This window comes from Cryptomeria japonica, chromosome 5, assembly GCF_030272615.1.
Source record: "Cryptomeria japonica chromosome 5, Sugi_1.0, whole genome shotgun sequence".
NCBI classification, from domain to species: Eukaryota; Viridiplantae; Streptophyta; class Pinopsida; order Cupressales; family Cupressaceae; genus Cryptomeria; species Cryptomeria japonica.
Window position 1 is genome coordinate 137,546,716 of NC_081409.1, and position 18,803 is coordinate 137,565,518.

Below are 18,803 nucleotides of genomic sequence, written 5' to 3' on the forward strand. Positions count from 1 at the left end.
TTTAGTTAATGATTAGAGTTATTATTGTAGGATAATGCTTTGGGTAAGGGTTCAAGTTCATTAGAATCAGTTATTTAATAAATCTTTTTTAAAAATAAATTATATTATAATATTATATATTACATGGAGATATATGAAATTTTATAGATCTATTTAGACTATTTTTAATAATATATATTTGTTGCAAGATCAAAGAAAATACTTAACTCTAAGATTTATTAAACTTAACGACAAGTATTATAGTTATGGTGAGGGTTTACATCACAGTTCAATGTAGTGTTAGGCTTAGGGTTAGGCTTTGGGGTCAGGGCTTAAGATTATGGTTAGGGTTGGGGTTTACATCATAATTACGGTTAGGGTTAGTGTTTTTGTTTTGGTTAGCATTTAGGGTTAGGATTAGTATTATGGTTATGCTTATGATTATACTCAGGGTTTATGCTTATGGTAAGGATTATGGTTAGGGTTATGGTTTAAATCTTGGTTGGGATTAGGGTTAGAAATATGGTTAGGTTTAGGGTTAAGGATTATGGTTAGGATTATGGGTAGGATTAGGATTTACATAATGTTTAGGTTAGGGTTGGGATTATGGTTTAGGTTTACATCATGGTTAAGGTTTAGAATTACATCATGGTTAGGGTTATATTATGATTAACATTATTAGGGTCATGATTGGGATTATGGTTATAGTTAAGATTATTATTAGTGTTAGTGTTAAGATTATTATTAGTGTTAGTGTTAAGACTAAGAATTTTATTTGGATAAATTTTAAAAAGGTTGTAATTTTGATGTTAGTCAAAATAATATTATAGTTATGAGAGATGAATTTCTTGAAGAATATCTCGTGATTATACAATGAAATATGGATTAATTACAATTATCTCAAAACTATATAGTTGAATCATAACAAATTATCAAGTACAATAAAACACTATAGATATGTATTACTCACATACACTTTTTTTTTGATAAATTTATCAATATTTATAATGTATTGTATTTCACTATAATATCATATCCAGATAGCTTTAAATTAAATCTAACAAAATATTGTGTTAATTTAGCAACATTGTTACCATTTTAGAGTGCAAATACAAGCAAGAGACACTATAAAAGAATGGAGAATTGCAATAGATGATCAAGGAGGCTAGAAGAGATGATTCAAAATTGCAATAAATAAGTCTAAAAGGACATGTAGCAACATGCAAAAAAAAAAAAGAGTACTTAGGAGAACGTAGGTGAACACTTCTCATATTTGGTATCATAACTCATTTTCATGTCAGATTGTAAATAAAAACAAGTTGTACTCTTAGAGGACGTAGTATTAAAAAAAAGACCAAAAGAACTACAAGAGATGCCTGCAAGTATTAGTGAATAAAACATAAAGGATATGTAGTAAAGTAATAGAAATGGTACTTAACAGAAGTGAGAGAACTCTTCTCATTTTTAGTACCTTGTTAAACTAACAATTTCATTGTCATGTTAGAATACGAGGACAAACACACCCTATTCAAAGAGAGTTTAGTATTGCTATTTATATTCCATTGGAACACGTGAATTGAGGTCGTCCCCTAGAGGGATCACTTCTCTAGGGAGACCTCTTTAAAATAAAAGCAAGATCACTTATTTCTAACCACTCAAGATTACCACTGGGCTCCAAGAGGAGATCATACATAAGTGATCTTGGGGATAAAAATACATTTTTTTATTTTAACTTCAAATTGAAATGTGAAAGGTTGATTTTAATCCCATTTTCAATATGTGGAAAACACACCAAGCAAGTTGATCTAAAGAAAGAAATATTTTTGTGATAAATAAAAAAGATTATGATCAATTTTAGAATGAAAATGAAAAGGTTTAGAACAAGTGCACTTTGATTTGAATGCTTCCCCTTTGTGTTGAAATCCTTTTATCCAATGACGAGCTCCAAACTAGGTTTTTATCATCTTCAAATCCACGTGTGTGAAAATATGGCAAAATTGATAAAATTTCCAAAGAAAAAAATGTCATGCATGAGTGTATTCATTATGATATTAGAAGTGATATTAAAACCATTTCAAGCATGATAAAGTAATCTTATGATGCAATAAAATATAAGCTCATCACAAGATTACAAGTTCTTTTTTTTTTTTTTTGCTTTTTGACCTAGTCAACAAGATCTTATTTTTTTGCAATTATTTGGAATCTAAAAATTAAAATACAAAGAAAATATCCCTACTTAAATTTTGAGATATTTTTGAAAATATAAAAAATTTAAAATATTTTTTTATTTGAATCTTAAAGATTAGATTTAAGGAAAAAACTTAATTTCCCAAAATATGATTTTTTTTATAAAAAATATATATTTTTTTATAATTATTTTTTCTTAAATTTTTTGAGAAATATTAAAAAATGTAAGAAGTGCTGGAGTTTCAAATTAATTAGGCTAAATAAATTAGACTAAATGAAATAAAAGTTAGTTTACCGTAATAGTTGGATAGTTGGGACTGGATAAAAGAAGGATTTTAAATGACAATGCTATGGATTGTAATATCATCTCAGTTGAATCACAAACAGACAAATAATTATCATGTTTTTCCCACTTCTCTGCTTTGTCAATTGGTATGAGAGCTTTGTAGCGATGCTTGTGCGTTTAGGGTGATACGTTTGGAGGGAACCGTGTGCATTTTTTGTGACTTTTGACCTTTGTAGAGTGTTTGTTATGCACAATGTTATGAGGGCTACTGATCTCTACACACTGCAAGGCATAATAACAGTGCATGACCTTTGAAGATGCTTTGTCCAGGCTGTTAATAAACTACTCAGAAGGTATCTTTAATCACTAAGAAGTTGAAGGCACATCGAGACTACTATCTAACAACTATTGTTAAGGAATAGCAAGGAGATATTGAAGGGAATTGGGTGCAGTTCTTCCAACATTCTTAGTAGAGATGCCTCACATGCATGAACATTGCATACAAGAGGTTGCTGATTAGTGGTTATGTTGAGACGTATCTATAATGACATCAAAATGTTCGTAACTAAAAATTTATTTTTGAAACAATTAGACATGCGAATCACAAGCAAATGACAAGTAAATGCATGAAATATGCAATGTTTCAGCTTTTGTTTATTTTATTCATCTAAATAAAATAAAATCCTCACCACTTGTCTTCAGTTAGTTTCAAGCTTCTTGCATGCACGACCTTAATGGATTTGTAATCTTGGTTTTTAGTATTTTAAAAGAACATTTATTTTATAAATGATTCTCTTCTATTATAAGATATCTCTCGGCATATTTTACATATATTTTTTAAATATAAGTATACTAGTGGATATGTCCATTGTTACGAAGGATGAGATTCTTTGTGACAATATTGTCACGCTTCACGTAATTTTTCACATTCTCTTCTAAGTTATATTTGTTGTTTCCTATCATTTTATATTCATAGAAGGCAAAAGAATAGGCAGGCAATCCAAAGGATAGTAAATACGCACCCATAGGTCCTGATTCCTATCCAACATGATGAATTGATAGAAGAACTCGTTCATGGTGGTATATTGAATCATGGTAAAATATGCATCAAACAAAAGTTTATTTATATCGTTGAGTGTGATGTAGACACCTCAAAAGGAGAAGTGACGCAAGAGCGTCCCCGATTCTTAGCAATCTTGCATCAACCAAAAATATTTCTTTTTGTTTTGCTTTCTATTTTGCAGTTTCAACATTTTTTTTATATTTCTCGGATTTGGCTCACCAAAACCTGTGGAGTTGGATTTTTCTTGAAGACTTTATCATCTTCCTTATTCCCAAACCGTGGAGCTTTTGGATCATTTTTCGGCAAGTTGTCGCTACCGGTTTCTATGATTTACCGGATCCCTTCCATAGCTTGTAGTTTGATTCTCACTTCATCCTTTGGATTTTCCAGAGGGATTTCCTTGGTGGAGGCCGACCTTCTTGGTTTTCCATGTTAGGTCTTTTTCTTTGGGTTTTAATCCTTCTTTGGGCTGACCTGATCCCCTTGGATCATATAAATCATTGTAATTGAGAAATATAATGTATCTAAGGTTGTAGACTGAACATAGAAGATAGATCTTTAGTCTTGAGGTCTCGATTGTGACCTGTTTTGTTTTTTGAGCATGTTTTAGCAGGCCTGTGAGCCAGTTTTTGTAACCCGGTTGTTATCGGTTGGTTGTAATCAGTTTTCATGATATAAGTCAATCTGTTTTGCATTGGCTCCATCATATCTTGTGTTTCTATTGTGTTTACTCTTGCTGACTAGTCCAGACTGATCTCTTTGAGGTCCCTCCTAGCCAGTGACTGCAGCAAGTGGTATAAGAGCAAGATCATTTCGAAGATTGCATTGTCCTGAGGAATTTTATTATGGGTTGGCTGATTGTGGATCCGACTTGATTGATGAAGATGGCGCAAAGAGGAAATAGGAATGGTGGAGCACGTGGGAATGTAGACCCTAGTGTGATGGAAATGTTACGAGGAATTGCAGCCCAGTTTGAAGCTGTTGAGACAACCCAGAGAAGAAGCCGATATATTGAATATGTAAGTGAAGATGAAAGAGAAGAAGCCCTGACAGAACAAGTAAATCCACCGATGATCGATCCGGATGAAGAGAGGTTTTTGAGGGTTTTGAGTAGGGTGAATACTAAACCATATTTTTCCCGACCAGAATATGATGGGATGTTGGACTCAGATGAATTGATGGATTAGATCTTAAAGATGGAGAAATGATTTGATTTTGAGAACACCGCAGAGGAAAGGAAGGTGAAGTATGCTTGTACTGAGTTGATAGGTCATCAATCTCTTTGATGGGAACATTTGTAGGTTGATAGACAGAGAAGAGGTAAAGAGAAGATAAAAACATGGGATCTAATGGTTATGAAGTTAAAATCAAAGTTTATGCCAACTAATTATCAAGTGAATCTATTTCAGAAGTTGCAGAATTTGAAGGAGAAGGAATCTAGTGTGAAGGAGTATACTGAAGCAATCTACAAGTTGCATATAAGATCATGACATGTTGATGATGAAGTTGAACAAGTTTCTAGATATTTGAATGGATTGCAGATGTCTATAGAAGATGAACTCAGTTTGATCAAGTTGCAAGAGTGTTGAAGAAGCTTACCAGTATGCCTTGAAAGCAGAAAAAAAGCTGAACAAAAGACATGAGCAGAGACAGAGAGGTAGAGGTGGAAGGTGTATTGGAGGAATATTTCAAGGGGGAAGAGGATGTACCGAAAGAAAAGGTACCTATATAGATCAAAACAAGGACAAGGAAATAAGCAGGGATGGTAGTTCATACTAGAAGGATGATAGAATTTTCTACCAGAGAAGAGATCTTGATGATTACCAGGATGAGAATTTTGGAAAAGATGACAAAAGATAAGACAAGAGAGTGTTTAGAGGAACTTTATTTAAGTGTGGAGGAGAAGTACATCATACTTTCAAATGTAAGAAGAAAGAGAATACTGGGAGAACAACCTTGGTGGAAGAAAGCCCCACTAGATCAGCTAACAAAATTGAAGATGGATAACTGTTGATGATGAGGAGAGTTTTATGTCATACAGGACAAGATGAGGAGCCCTTGCAGAGGAGGAATCTATTCAAGACTAGATTTAAGGTATCTGGTAAGTGTTGTAAAGTTTTTATTGATGGTGGTATTTTAGATAACCTTGTTTCAGAAGAGATGGTGAATAAGTTAAACTTGGAAAGATTGAAACACCCTAAGCCTTAACAAATAGCATGGATTCGGGATGAACATAAGCTGTTAGTAAGTGAACAATGTTTGGTAAAATTGAAAATTGGGAATTATCATAATGATTTCTTGGGTGATATTATGCCTATGGATATTTGCCACCTTTTGTTGGTTAGACCTTGGTAGTTTGATAGACAGGAAATGCATGATGGAAGGAAGAACATATACACTATTGTGGCAAACGGGATGAAGCAAACCTTGTAGCCCTTGGAACAGCCTTTGAAGAGTGAAGTTTCTACAAATGCTAGGATCTTTTTGGTGAATGGAAGGAAATTTCTAGATGGAATGAGACATGAGAATGTGTGTTTTGCCTTAGTTTCTAAGAAGACTGAGAATCTAGAGCATGAAGGAGAAAAATCGAAAGAGATAGAGAAGTTGCTAATAGAATATGAAGACATCATTTTAGAGAATGTGCCTAATGGATTACCACTGGTAAAAAGTATAAATCATTGTATGGACCTAATTCCCGGAGCTAGGTTTCCTAACAATGTTGCACACTGGATGACACTGGCAGAGAATCAAGAGTTGAACAGACAAGTGTAGGAGTTGCTAAAGAAATGTTTGATTAGAGAAAGTCCGAGACCTTGTGTAGTACCAGCAGTATTAGCACCTACGAAAAATGGAGAATGGAGGATGTGTACCGATTCCGGACCAATAAACAAGATCTCAGTGAAATACCGGTTTCCTTTGCCTAGGATGGATGATATAATGGATGGTTTGAGTGGAGCCAAATACTTTACAAAGATATATTTTAAGAGTGGATATCATCAGATTAGTATCAAAGAAGGAGATGAGTGGAAGACAAAATTTAAGACAAATGAAGGACTATATGAATGGTTGGTGATGCCTTTTTGGTTAACTAATGCACTGAGTACTTTCATGACATTAATGAATGAGGTATTAAAGAAATTCTTGGGTAAGTTTGTTATCATTTATTTGGTTGACATTCTGATTTTCAGTAAGACAAAAGAGGAGGATTTGTTGCATTTGAAACATGTTTTGCAGAGGTTGAAAGAAGAGAAGTTGCTGATAAATATTAAGAAGTGTACTTTCATGAAGAAATAGTTAGTCTATTTGGGATTTGTGATATTTGTTGATGGAATGAAGATGGACCCTAAGAAGGTGAAAGTGAAAGCAATTGTTGAATGGCCTACACCAGAAACCATTGGAGAGGTAAGATCATTTCATGGATTGGCTAGTTTGTACCAGAAGTTTATCAGAAATTTCAGTTTTGTTTGTAACCCTATGATTGAGATAATGAGAAGAGATAAGAAGGAATTCAAGTGGACGATAAGAGCAAACAAAAGTTTTGATCTATTGAAAAAGAAAGTTATTGAGCAGCCCGTGTTAATTTTACCGGATTTCAACAAAGTATTTCAAGTTGATTGTGATGCAAGTGGAACAGCAATTGGAGCAGTCTTGAGTCAAGAAGGAAGAGAAGTAGCTTATTTAAGTGAGAAGTTGAATGATGCCCAGAGGAGATATTCAGTATATGATTAGGAGTTTTCTGTCATAATTCAAGCCTTGAAGAAATGGAGACATTACTTGTTGCCTAAGGATTTTGTATTGTATACGGACCATCAAGTCTTGCAGTATTTGAACAGTTAGAGTAATTGGAATCAAAGACATATGAGATGGGTATAATTTTTGTGCAGTTACACATTTGTGTTGAAGCATAGAAGTGGGAAATCTAACAAAGTTGTTGATGCATTGAGTAGAAGGAGAAATTTGCTGACTGAGATGCAAGTGATAGTATTAGGATTTGAGGAGTTGAAAGCCTTGTATGATGATGACCCAGATTTTTCAAAACCTTGGAATTCATGTAGAGAACCGGTTATGATGGATAGGAGTAAGTGGTTGGATTATTTCATTCAGGATGGGATTTTATTCAAAGGAATTTAGTTGTGTATACCTAAGAGTTCTATGAGGGAGAATTTGATAAAGGAGAAACATAGTGGAGGATTAGCTAGACACTTTGGTATTGACAAAACAATAGCATTGGTGAGTGAAAATTACTTTTGGCCCCAGATTCATGGGGATGTTAGGAAATTTGTTTAGAGTTGTAGAGTTTGTCAAGTTGCAAAGGGAGGAGTTAGAATTTGGGATTGTACAAATCTTTGATAGTACTAGTAAGACCTTGGGAGGACATAAGCATAAATTTCATACTTGGATTACCTAAAACAAAGAGAGGGAATGATGTTATATTTGTGGTGGTAGATAGATTCTCAAAGATGGATCATTTCATACCTTGTAAGAAGACATCAGATGCAATACATGTAGTTGACCTATTTTTCAAGGAAGTGGTGAGATTGCATGGATTACATAAGAGCATAGTTTCGGAGAGAGATACTAAGTTTGTTGGTTATTTTTGGAGAACAGTTTGGAAGAAGATGAAGACAGATTTGGAATTTAGTTCTACTTTTCACCCGAAGACTGATAAACAGATAGAGGTAGTAAACCAAAGCTTGGAAAATTTACTGAGATGTTTAGTTGGAGACAAAAGCGGAAGTTGGGGTTTGATTTTAGCACAAGAAGAGTTTTCCTATAATAATTCAATAAACAGGAGTATCGGAAGGACACCTTTTGAGATAGTTATCGGAGCACACCCTAGAGGTATATTTGAATTGAGAGATATCATCAATGAAGACCAGAGAAGTTAAGAAGAAGAAGACTTTGGAGATAACATGGCAGTCTTGCATATTGAGGTTAAGCAACATTTGGAAGACATGAACAACAAATATAAGGAGAAAGAAGATGAGAAGAGGAGACATAAGGAGTTTGAAGCTGGTAATGAAGTAATGGTATATCTGAGAAAAGAGAGATTCCCTGTTTGAACTTATAACAAGTTTCAAATGGAGAAGTTTGGACCTTGTAAGATCTTGAGTAAATTCTATTCCAGAAATGCATATGAAGTAGAGTTACCAGATGATTTGAGTATTTAACCTATATTCAATATTGCAAACCTACATCAGTTTCATGACTCATAATTCAGTAAGGACAGTATTCCAGAATTGGAAAAACAGTTGCCCTAGAAGGAACTAGATCAGATTGAAGACATTTTGGACAGTAGTATTGGGTATAGTACTCAGAGCAGTCAGTATAAGGAGTACTTAGCAAAGTGGAAGGGCAGACCAATTGAAGATTCATCTTGGATTTCTTAGGTAGAGGTAGACTACCTTGGTTTTCCTCTGACCCCAACAAAGTGAGAGACTCACTTTTTCAACAAGCACAGATGTCTGATGTAGGAGCATCCCCGGTTCTTAGCAATCTTGCATCAACCAAAAATATTTCTTTCTGTTTGCTTTCTGTTTTGCAGTTTCAACATTTCTTTCTGTATTTCCTATATTTGGCTCACCAGAACCTGTGGAATTGTATTTTTCTTAAATACTTGATCATCTTCCTTATTCCCAAACCATGGAGAATTTAGATCTTTTTTCGCCAAGTTATCGCTACCGGTTTCTATGACAGTTTTTTGTTACCAAGTTCTATTACCGGTTGCCTGGACCTATTTGTATTGGTGATTTATTGGATCCTTTCCATAGCTTATGAAGCCGTGTGCATTTATTCTGATGTTCCTTGGTGTGTGGCCAAAATCCCTTTTATTCTCATTGCATCCTTTGGATTTTTTGAAGGGATTTTCTTGGTGGAGGCCGACCTTCTTTGTTTTGCATGTTAGGTCTTGTTTTTTTGGGTTTTGATCCTTCTTTGGGCCGATTGGATCCCCTTGAATCATATAAATCATTGTAATTGAGGAATATGATGTATCTAAGGTTGTAGACCAAACATAGAAGATAGCTCTTTAGTCTTGAGGTCCTGGTTGTGACCTGTTCTATATTTTGAGCATGTTTTAGCAGGCCTATGAGCCGGTTTCTGTAACTTGGTTGTTACTGGTTGGTTGTAATCATTTTTCATGATATAATTTAATCTATTTTGCATTTCCTCCATCATATCTTTTGTTTCCGTTGTGTTTACTCTTTTTTGTTTGTCTGGACTGATCTCCTTAAGGTCCCGCCTAGTCAGTGACTATAGCAAGAAGATAACAACCTCTATTTGTTTTTATTTTTTTAGGCGGGCAAAGGCTACTTAAGATAGGATTCATGGCAATTATTGCTTTATTTATGAAACAAAGTACATTTTGAGGCAAGAACAATGTAGGTGAATGAATGAATGATTATATATTTACTATTCTTAAGCACAAAATCAATAACAAGAGTAATATACTGAAGTTTTTTTTGTAGTACATTATAGTCATCGTTGGTGATATGAGTCGTTTAATTGAAAATTTATTTTTATAGTGGAAGTCATTAAAGATAATAGAAGATTTCTTTTCTTTTTTTTGGAGTGATTAGAAAAATAGGGGTGTACTTTATTTTTAGAGGTATATGGGTTCATTATTGGTTGAAATCAACATTGCCATTTTTAAATCATGTCTATATATATAAAATAATACTCATTCTTTCAGAGCCATCTATTCTACACTTGAGAGAACCTTTGAAGGTTTGAATGGATCTTCATACAATTATGATTTGGTATTCGGAGATATCTTTGTAATACTTGATGAGGCTTTCAAAGAATCACCTCATGACGATGATATTGATGAAAGACCTATGCTTTAGAGAGTAGAGAAGATGATGCATTGGAGGTTAAATGTAACAGAGGCAAGAGGTTATTTATCATCCAAAGATAGCTTCTCACTTAAGGGTTATTTGTGCATGAGAAGCACTACATTTGTGTCCCTGAAGAAAAGAGGGGCCTTGGTATTATATGTCCCTTCAAGAAGCAAGGGGGGCAAGATTTATTGTTGGTGCACTTAGTGTATTCCCATCTGATTGGTGATTTGTTATGCACTTGAGGAGACATTAGACATACTTAGAGGAGATGTGGGATTTCACTGGAAAGGTGTCTCATGTGTACACATTTTCTTGTAAATTTGTACATCAAAGGAGGGATTGTTCCCACAACACTTGAAAAAGTGTTAGACACACTTGGAAGAGATTTGAACTTTCATAGGAAAGGCATCTCATGTGCAACACTAGAGGAGGCATTAGACACACTTGGAGGACATGTGGAATTTTGAGGGAAATGTGTGTCATTGTACATCTAGGATGGGAATTCTTTTATGTTGTCTCATGTTGTGTAGAAGATTATTGTAGGTTCTATAGTTAGGAGATTCAATTATGTAGTCAGTTCAATGTTTCCTAAGTGAGCGAGGAAAATTGGTGGAGACACTACCTCAAATTCTCTAGATTGGTTGGGTTCAAAACCCTTCCAATGTTCCACTCTTGTTCAAATTAATGTAATAAGGGGGAATGTTGGAATTTTACATCAATTAGGTTAGTTCTAGGATAAATAAATTAGACTAAATAAATAAAATTTAGTTCACAATTAATAGTTAGATAGTTTAGTAGTTGGGAAGTTACATTCCTATGACAAGATAAAAAAAGGATTTAAAAAGCCAATGTTATGGATTGTTATATCATCTCAATCAAATCGTGAACAAATAAATAATTATCATGTTTTTCTTAGTTTTCTACTTTGTCAAGAAGTTCTAAAAAATTTGTTTATTTATGTTGAAAAATTATTTTTATAAAAAATGATAATATTATTACATGGCTTAATCACCTCCTATAGATTCTATAAGTCTAGTTGTTGTATCAGGCATTAATAGGTCAATCTTTTGGTGCAATGAAAACCGCACTTGTAACAAGTGCTATCAGAGCTAGATCCTCTAGAAGAAGTTTGACCGCTTTGAGGAGATACGAGATGACAACCTTTTCTTTTAAGAAGGATAGTCCGAGATTTGATGGAACAAACTACACTTTCTAGAAGAGCCGGATGCAATGTCATTTGAGATGCATTGGAGAAGAATATTGGAAGATCACTAAGAATGTATATAATATTCCTCAGAATGGTGTACTACTCCGGATGAGATTAAGGAAGCAAAATCCAACATTAGAGCGAAGGAAGCATTGACGTGTGCCCTATCTTATTTTGAGATGACTAATGTGATGGACTTAGAGAAATCACATGAGATCTTGACAAATTTGGAGACCTTGCATGAAGGTGACAGTCATGTGAAAATCACTAAGTTGTAGAGCTTGAAGGGTAAATATGAGAACTTGAAGATAAGTGAAGATGAGAATATTACTTCTTTTATGTAGAAAGTGAATGAGCCTGTGTGCGGTATTATATGTGCTGGTGGAGTATTGGAAGGATCTGAGATTGTTGCTAAAGTGTTGAGATCCTTTCCTCTTGCTCATAAACATAAGGGCACTGCTATTGATGAGATCCGGATGGTGACAAATGTGACAAGAGACATGCTAATTGGTAAACTTGCTTCTTTTGAGCTGAGTGAGTTTGGTGACTCTCTTCCTAAGAGTGAATCTGCATTCAAAGCTACTATTTTCTAGAATCAGAGATATGATCCGGGAGAAATTTCTACAAGAGTTTCTATATATGAGAAAGAAATAAAAGAGATGGAAGATGATGAAAGAGAACTTCAGGAGCTTGAATCACTTATTGATAAAAGACTGCCTAAAGGTGTTGGTAAGTATGAAGGAAAATTACCTCTTAATTTTTTTTCATGTAACAAGATAGGACATTTTGTATCTAGGTGTCCGGAAAGAGATAGAAATCCTAAGAAGCCATTTAAGCCATATAAGCCTAAATATCAAAAGAAGTGTTATTATGTTGTTGATGAAGGTGTGACTGATGATGAGTCTAACAAAAGAAATTCTGGAGATGAATTTGTGTTGATTTCTATCAAGGAAGATGATCTAGTAACTACAGATTGTGCAAGCTAAATTAATAAGGAGAAAGGCCTAGCTATGAAATTTGAGGAGAAAGATGAATGGGTTATTGATAGTGGTTACTCTCATCATATGACAGGTGATAAGAGTAAGTTTGTGAACATGGAAAAGGATGATGGCCATGTGGTAAGATTTGGTGATAACAAATCTTGTGTGATCCATGGTAGAGGTTCTATTTCTCTTGATGGTAAGCATAACATTGATGATGCCCTATATATTGAACGTTTAAAGCATAATATTTTTTAGTGTTGGTTAGATGGTTTATAAGGGATATGACTTGCAAGTCAAGAATGGGAAATGTAAAATCTTGAGTAGCTCTAGGACTGAGATTGCATCAAGTATAGAGACTAAAGGTAATATCTTTCACTTAAATGCTAGAAGTAAGAGATCTTTGATTGCTCAGATTGATGAAAGTTGGTTATGGCATAAGAGGATGTGTCATGGGAATTTTGATAGTATGGTTAAGATAAGTTCTACTCAGGTATGAGAGATCTACCTAATTTGATAAATCCCTCTAAAACAGTACGGAAGGAATGCCAATTAGGAAAGAAGACGAGTTACTTATAAGAGAACTAAATGGGAACTTGTTCCTAGACCTAAGGACAAAAATGTTATTGGAACTAAATGGGTATTCTGGAATGAGTTGAATGATCAGGGTGAAGTTGTTCAGAACAAAGCTAAACTTGTGTGCAAGGGATGTTCCAAGGAAGAAGGTATTGACTATAAGGAGACTTTTGCTCCAGTGGCTAGAATTGAAGCTATTAGACTATTTCTTGCATATGTTGCTTATAAAGATTTCAAAGTTTATTAGATAGATGTCAAATTTGCCTGTTTGAATGGGGATCTAGAAGAAGAAGTCTACATTGAGCAATCAGATGGATTTCTGTTGTGAAATGAAAAGGATATGGTTTGTTGATTCAAGAAAGCACTGTATGGATTGGTACAAGCCTCTAGAGCGAGGTATGCTAGATTGGATAAGTATTTGATGAAACTTGGATTCAACAAAGGTAATATTGATAGTAATTTGTACTTAAAAATTGATAAGGATAACAGTGTAATTGTTGAAGTTTTTGTTGATGACATTATCTTTGGTGTAAGTGATAGTTTGTGAAAAAAGTTTGCTAATGATATCATGAAGAGTGAATTTGAGATGTCTATGATTGGTGAGATAAAATTCTTTTTGGGATTGCAAATTACTTAGTTGGATAAAGGTATCTTCATATCTCAGAGAAGGTATGTGAAGGAACTGTTGAAGAAATTTGGATTGGATGACTCTAAGCCTATTGGTACACCTATGGTGACTAGATGCATATTAACTAACGATGATGATTCACCGAAAGCTAATCAAACTAGATATAGATCTATGATTGGTGGTTTGTTGTATTTGACTCAAACTAGACTTGATATAATGAATGTTGTATGTTGCTAGATTTCAAGCTGATCCTAAGGAATCTCATGTTACCGCTGTTAAAAGGATATTTAGATACTTGAAAGGGACAATTGACTTTGGTGTATGGTATCCTAATTATGATGACTTTAATTTGAGTGTGTTTATAGAAGCTGATTGGGCAGATGATGTTGATGATAGAAAGACTACTAATGGTGGCACATTTGTTTTGGGAAAGAAGCTTATATCATGGGCAAGTAAGAAGCTGAATTCTATATCTTTATCTACTAGAGAGGTTGAATACATTGTTCCTGCTACAAATTGTAATTAGCTGATTTGGATGAAGCTGATGTTGAAGGATATTGGAGTTATCTACGATGAACCTATTGCTATATACTATGACAATTCAAGTGTTATCAATATTTCAAATAATTCGGTACAACATTCCTAGATAAATCATATATCAATCAAGTTTCATTTCTTGAGAGAAAAGGTGAATGAGATAGAAGTCAACTTTGAGTATGTATCTACAAAGGAACAAATTGTAGATATCTTCAAGAAGCCTTTGCCTAAAGATACTGTTCATTATCTTCGAGAGAAGTTGGGGGTGATTGCACCTCCTAATAAGAACTAAGATGCATGGATTTTCATCAATCCAGTGAACTTAACAGAGATATCTTGTGATCTAGATTGATGAGTTGTGGCTACTACTCAAGGGGAGTAGTCACTGTTGTGATCTAGTTTATCAAGAACCTAATTTGTCTGCTAGTTCAAGGGGGGAGAAAATTTTGATCTCTTTACCTTTTACATTGATGTGAAAGGGGGAGAGAGTATATGCGAAAAACCTTGAAGCAATTTGGGGTGAGCAGAGGATATTGAGTTATTGATCTAAGGGGGAGCTGATCCTTCTGATTTTGGGGGAGATTATTTTCTTTCTGTGCATTGATTATTTTTAAAATTCATATGTTGCCATTAATGCCAAAGGGGGAGATTTTTGGATACTTCTGATAGGTTTTCATTGATGTCAACATATTCATGTGTGGAGTTTGTTCATGTGGAAGTTGTTGGAGTTGTTCTGTATTGCAATCAGATTGGATGTGTTGGTTTAGCTTTTGTATTGTAGATGAGATAATGTGGTTTAATGGGTTTTGTCATAAGTATATGTAGTTGATTCATCATAAGTTTTAGAGGTTCGCATGTTGATTTGTGTGTGTTATGAGATCCAGTATTGCGATTGATATTTTAGTTGTTCAGTGTTGCAGGTTGTGACAAATTCATATGTTGTGCTCCATAATTGTATTATCTTCAGTTGTGGATGTGTGGGATGTGTTTTGGATGTTAATGTGTGTCCTTAGTTCAATTGGTTCATGATTTGGAAGTCCATAAGCAAATATTTTAGTCTGAGAGTCAATTTTGAGTATGTTCTTGTGCTCCAGTATAATAATGATGATGATCTTGTTTTTCAAGTTGTTGCGGTTGTTGTGGCACAATTCACGTTGCTTAAGGATGTTTGTAGATTATGTTCTATGTGTGTTGGTGGCTCACATTGATAGTTGTGTGCCTTATGGATGATTTTCATGACCAAGTGGTGTTTCTTGATGTTATTGGCCGACATGATGGTGTAGCATGTTGCGGTTGATTGAGGCATTATTATGGATGCATTTCTTATTTGTGGTTGTTGTTCAGGTCTAGAATATGTCCTAGCCAACATTTTTTTTCTCCGCATGCATTATTGAGGCATGTGTGATTATTATTTTGTTTATGTAGCATGTGATGAAACTGACCTATACTTCATGGGTTGATGATGTGTATAAATAAGTGTTGTAATCATTATGTAAGGTATTTGATCATTTAAAAAGGTATGTATGTGTGTGAATATTGATCTAATTAGTTGAGCAAATTTGTGGATAAGTGTGTTGTAGAGAAGATCAGACATTGAGCTTAGCTAGAACTATACTCAGGCATGTTGAGATGCTATTCTATCTGTTCATTTATTCTCTGGATGTAATCCGAATGTTTTTGTAATTCAGTGAGACCTCTTGTAAGGTAGTGGACCTTTCCTAAAGGTTGTAGCCTTTCTGGGTTTCTTATCTTGAGTAGTGAGCACTAGGTAGTGTGCGTGAATGCATGTGCATTCCCCATTGCAATATTTCACTTACTCCTAATAGGGTGCTATCTCATTATGGGTAGGTTCCCACTGTGGTTTTTCCCTTAACCGAGTTTTCCACATCAAAAATCTTGGTGTTATGTGTGTTATTGATGTGGTCTTGCTTTATGATTTAGGTGTTAATTATCAGATCTAATTTATGGGTTAAGTTGTATTAAGGTTTTGAGTTTTTGGTGCAAATTGATTTAGCCCCCTCTTAGTTTGTTGCATTGTTGCCAACAAGTAGCATCAGAGCTTGGTCACAAGTTCAAACCCCTCACTTACACTAGGGGGTTTTTGTAAGGTTTTTGGTCTCCTTGTGTTGTGCAGCGCAACACTCGGGTTTGTGACATGGCTTAACCGCCTCCTGTGGATTCTATAAGTCTAGTGGTTGTATCTGACATTAACAGGTCGATCTTTTGGTGCAACGACAACCACACTTGTAACAACTACAAATGGAAAAATAATCCCAACAAGGAATCAGAGCCCAAATAAATGTAATGGAATATGTTGGCACACATAAGATCACATTTTGAGGTAGATAATATTATAGACAAGAATGAAAATTTTGGACAGGTCATATTGGTAGAATTTTAAATGTTAGAGGATAATAAGGGATCATGGTGCAACATAAAAAATGAAGGTCAACGTATTTTGTAATAATACCTTCTATAATTTCTAAAGAATTTGTTGAAATGGGGCAAGGATAAAAGTAAAAAAATGGCTCATGATAAACTATCAAGATCATGACCCGAATTCTAATATGTAATCATCTAGTATGTGTCTATCTGAAAGAATTAGCAAACACAACCCGAGGCAATTTATTTTGAAGAATAAGTAAAATTTATCAAATATGTTGGAATTGGTCACTTATAAAGCTCCTAAAATTAGCCAAAATTTTGGCTGAATATGAACTGGAAATAGGAAAATAGTGACTAATACCCACTAAATTATTTATTGAATATAAAACCACCTAAATTAATATCCTATTGATAAATTGAACCAATATAAGTCAGTCACATGTATAAAATTTTGAAGAACAAATTAGTGACATAACACATGTATGAATAGAAAAATCAAGGATTGAATACAGGCTTCACTAATATATTTAATAAATATTAAATACCTCTAAGAGAAAAATATCAAGATAAAACTAATTTAAATATGAATAAAGAGAGCAATGAGATCTCTCTCTCTCTTTGTGTGTGTGTGTATAAATACGTGTACTTTGAGAAGATGTATATCATCTAGATTTGTTATTAAGGCTACATTCACTAGTATATTTTTTAAGTTTTTTTGATTGGTAAGAAAAGCTATTTGCATAAAGTATAAATAAAAAATATTATAGAGAGAATTAACCCTACTAAAACAATCCCTTATTGACCTTGTAAAATCTCCACTCAAACCATATAGGGCCAAAAAGGAAGCTAAAAATCATCAACCTTTTCCACCAGAGAGGGCCTAATATTACAAATTAATTGTAGTTTATTACCCGTCAAGAATGAAGTAGGAAAACACTATAAAATATTTGTTTTTAAACTTCATAAATCCCTCATGAAATTATTACTAATCTATCTTTACTCGCCCATAGAAATTAAATTTCTAACTCCACACTAATTGGCCATGCCTTCAAACACTAAGGCTATAGAAGCCACAAAGTAAACTCCCTAATTAACTTGATCAAAGAGAAACATGAACTTCTATGCAAGAGCTACTTGCAACCTCCCCTTTATTGTTCCACACTAATTGGATTTGTTACAAAACAGTCTTGTAGGAAGGCCACAAGAGTCTCTCCCCATCAATATTTTATTATTAGATAGTCCTTTTGGCCTAAGAATGCTAACTTCTAATAGGGAAACACTACTTCCCTTGAAAATCTATGCCAAATAAATCTCCTCCCTATCCTAGATAGATTAATGAGAAAATGAAATTCTATCTACAATGTCAACTGATTACAAGATGCTCCAATCAAAATTTAACATAATTAAGAAAATCTAGGAACAATAGTTTGAAATAAAAATGACTCTTTCTACAAACCAAATACGACAGGCTCATTAAATCTCTTATGCCTATACGAAATAAAATTCCTTGCCATCTACTACTTGATTATCAAGGCCATCCACCTTACCATTTTCTTCTCTATAAACATGATCTAATTTGATCAAGTTGAATTTCCTGTAGATCTCCATATCCCACTGTATCAATGCATTCAATTTTTAGTTTGGTATTTCTCCCATTCTAGCTTCTTTAATAACTACACATGAATCTTCTCCAAACATTATTTTATCTAGCACAAACTCCCAATTTTTTTTAAACCCAATATAAGGGTTTGTAGTACCATCTAATTATTCAATCTCCTTAAATAGGGTTTATCTATCCTACAAATAATCTCTCCTCTCCAATTCCTTATGATACACGTTTCTCCAGAGGCACCCAAATTTTCTCTTGATGCCCTATCAAAGTTAATATTGTGTCACCTCTTAAGCGGGCCATGAAACTACAATATTTCTCAAAGTTTGAGAGTCATATCTCGCAGGACCTACAACTTGAGGAACCTTCAATCCAAAAGCATCATTTTCACATAAGGCCATCAGAATCAATAAATTTATGATCTCTAAGGTTTGTATCCCTTAGCCTGTTATTGACTTCGTCCACAATCATTATTTCGACCTTGTTTAAATATGAGTTCTTTGTCATCTCTTTGTCCTAGAATATTC